The sequence below is a fragment of the Mus pahari genome, chromosome 5, assembly GCF_900095145.1.
Source record: "Mus pahari chromosome 5, PAHARI_EIJ_v1.1, whole genome shotgun sequence".
Lineage (NCBI taxonomy): Eukaryota > Metazoa > Chordata > Mammalia > Rodentia > Muridae > Mus > Mus pahari.
In genome coordinates this window covers 84,270,816-84,274,567 of record NC_034594.1, presented here as the reverse complement: position 1 = coordinate 84,274,567, position 3,752 = coordinate 84,270,816, and the positions used below count along the sequence as shown (strand labels likewise).

At 47.1% G+C, this 3,752-nt stretch overlaps 1 pseudogene; it reads left to right on the top strand.

Moving 5' to 3' along the window:
* Positions 1-522: 522 nt before the first annotated feature.
* LOC110322294 lies at positions 523-2,973 on the top strand (annotated as a pseudogene).
* The last annotated feature ends 779 nt before the right edge of the window (positions 2,974-3,752 follow it).

Below are 3,752 nucleotides of genomic sequence, written 5' to 3'. Positions count from 1 at the left end.
CAGCTGGGAGCCATATAGTTCTTTGTCAGGAGCCCTTTCCCCTCTCTCTGCAAGGCCATTTCGTGGGAATCAACAAGATTCCAGCCCTAAACAAACATCAAGGACTGTTATGAGCGTTTTCCAGTATTCCAGAGCTGCCCAGAACTGTCATCTTGGGCTGATTGGAGGACCAGTGTTCCGGTGATGTCAAGGACCTAAATTGAATCACTGAAAGTTTCAGACTTGCGGTCTGAAAGCCACCCCCATCCGTCCTTCACTACTTCCTTTTGATGACTCCCTAACCCCTTTCTGTATACTATAAAAATTGAAGCCTTTTCCCCCAGTAAATGAGACTATGACAAACATGCATGGTCTCAGTCTCTTCCTTTATCCCATTTCTATCTTGGTTTGGAATCCCCCTCAAGGACCATGGAATAACTTATGTCCCGCGGGTCGGGATACTACTCTTCTGCCACAGATGCCTCCATCGTCGGCACACCTCCCTGTTCAACTCTGACTCAGAATCGGTCGCCATCTGCCATCATGGTGAACTGCACAGTAGATCAGATCCGAGCTATCATGGACAAAAAAAATCCAACATCCGGAACATGTCAGTCATTGCTCATGTGGGCCATGGCAAGTCTATGCTGACCGACACCCTTGTGTGTAAGGTGAGCATCAACAGATAGGATAGTGGAGACATGCTTCACTGATACTCGCAAGGATGAGCAGGAGTGATGCATCATAATCAAGTCCACTGCCATCTTCTATGAGCTCTCTGAGAATGACCTGAACTTCATTAAGCGTAGCAAGGATGGCTCTGGCTTCCTCATCAGCATCACTGACTCTCCAGGCCACGTGGACTTCTCTTCAGACATGAGAACTTCCTTGCCTGTCACAGATGGAGCTCTGGTGGTGGTGGACTGTGTGTCAGGAGTATGTGTGCAGACAGAAACAGTGCTGCTACAGGCCATTGCTGAGCGCATAAAGCCTGTGCTGACAATGAATTAGATGTACCAAGCCCTGCTTGAGCTGCAGCTGGAGCCGGAGGAGCTCTACCAGACCTGCCAGATCATCTCTACCTATAGTGAGGGTGAGAGTAGGCCCATGAGCAGTATCATGAGTTATCCTGTCCGTAGGCTTTGATTCTGGCCTGCATGGCTGGGCCTTCCCTCTGAAGCAGTTTTCAGAAATATACATGGCCAAGTTTGCAGCCAAGGCTGAGGTCCAGCTAGGGGCAGTTGAGTGTGCCAAGAAAATAGAGGACATATTGAAGACGCTATGGGGAGACCGGGTACTTTGACCTGGCCAATGTCAAGTTCAGCAAGTCTGCCAATAGCCCAGATGGGAATTACTTCCCTGCATCTTCTCCCAGCTTATCTTTGTCCCATCTTCAAGGTGTTTGATGGCGTCATGAACTTCCGGAAGGAGGAAACAGCCAAGCTGATGGAAAAGGTGAACATCAAGTTGGACAGAGAGGATAGGGACAAGGAGGGCAAATTATTTCTCAAGGCTGTGATGCACCACTGGCTGCCCACAAGGGACACCTTGCTGCAAGTGATCACCATCTACTTGCGGTTCTGTCACTGCACTGTTGTGAGCTGCTGTACCTGATGATGAGGCTTCCATGGGTATTCAAAGCTGCAACCCAAAGGCCCCCTTAATGTACATTTCCAAGATGATGCCGACCTCTGACAACGGCTGTTTCTATGCCTTTGGTAGAGTGTTCTCTGGCTTGGTGTCCACAGGCTTGAAGGTCCGGATCATGGGCCTGAACTGCCTGGGAAGAAAGAGGACCTGTCCCTGAAGGCTATTCAGAGAACTATTCTGATGATGGGCTGCTATATGGAGCCGATTGATCATATCCCCTGTGGGAACTGTGAGGCTGGTCGGAGTGGATCAGTTCCTTGTGAAGAGTGGGACATCACCACCTTTGATCACCAAGTTCACAATATGTGAGTGATGAAATTCAGCGTCAGCCCTGTCGTCAGGGTGGCAGTGGAGGCCAATAACCCAGCTGACCTGCCCAAGCTGGTTTAAAGGCTGAAGCAACTGGCTAAATCTCACCCTATGGTGCAGTGTGTCACTGAGAGTCAGGAGAGCACATTGTTGCTGGTACCTATGAGCTGCACCTGGAGATCTGCCTTAAGGACCTGGAGGAGGGTGATGACTGCATCCTCATGAAGAGATAAGACCCTGCCGTGTCATACCGGCAGACAGTCAGTCCAATGTGCTGTGTCTGACAAGTTCCTCAACAAGCACAGTCAGCTGTCCATGAAGCCCAGTCCCTTCCCTGACTGCCTGGCAAAGTACATCCCTAGGAGCTCAAGGCGCTTGTCTGCTACTTCGCCAAAATGTATGTTTGAGATGCTGCTGAAGCCCACAAGATCTGGTGCTTCGGACCTGGTCACAGCTTTCTCACTGACATCAACAAGAGTGTGCAGTACCTGAATGAGATGAAGGACAGTGTGGTGGCTGGCTTCCAGTGGGCTGCTAAGTAGGGCACTCTTTGTGAGGAGAACATGAGTGATGTGTGATTTGATGTCCATGATGTGCCCCTGTATGTTGATGCTATCCACCCAGGAGGTGGCCAGATCATCCCCACAGAACACTATGCCTTTATGCCAGTGTGCTGACCACACAGCCCTGCCTCATGGAGCCTAGCTCATGGAGATCCAGTGTCCTGAACAAGTGCTGGGTGGCATCTACAGTGTCATGAACAGGAAACATGGCCATGCATTTGAGGTAGCCGGTACCCCCATGTTCGTGGTCAAGGCATACCTGACTGTCAATGAGTCTTTGGCTTCACTGCTGACCATCGACCCAAAACTGGTGGCCAGGCCTTCCCTCAGTGCATGTCTGACCACTGGCAGATCCTGCCTGGGGACCCCTTTGACAACAGCAGTGGTTCCAGCCAAGTGGTAGCTGAGACCAGCAATTGCAAATGCCTAAGGAGGGCATTTAGCGCTGGACAACTTCCTGGGCAAACTCTAGGCATCCTGATACATGCTGCACAGTGCCCACCCATCAGAAGACACCTTGAGACTGTCCCCACGGTATCCCTCTGGAGGCTTCTGGGGCCACCTTGACATAACTCAGCACTCACACTTGCTACCAGTTCTATTTATTTCAGAATTACAAAGCAGTGGGAACTGCTCTCTGTAGGCTCCACTGGCAGGCCATGTGTGGGCTAGACACGACTCTTAACAGTTTCAGAGGGAAACACGAAAATGTCCAAAAGTCTAAATAAATGCACTCAGAGGTTAAAAAAAATGAATACAATAAAATAAAATCGGTTTTTCTAGATTTCTACGATGTCAAGAAATAAAACAACTTCTTTTCTTAAAAAATAAATTTCCACATAGGCCCTTATTTCAGAGTAGACCCTACTTAATATAGCTCACATATTGTATTCAGTCTGTGATTAAGTAAGCTCATTTTTTTGTAACTCCAAATACTTCATAATCTTTAAACTTACCAATTTTAATTACAAATATAAATGTTTAGAAAGTGATGTAAATATGACTACATTATGTTGGGATATATTAATCTTCTACATCTATAAGTCAAAAAAGGTAATACAGGATGAAAAAGCTACGTGAGCAATAGGAGAGAAAATTATATTAACTTTGTACATCCAGGACACTTAATTTAATATTAAACAAACATTTTGCAAATATATTTTACTTATTAGTGTGTAAATCCATGATGTACTAGATACCAATAAATTGTTCAAGACAATTATGAGAATCGAATATATGTGAATCTTATCT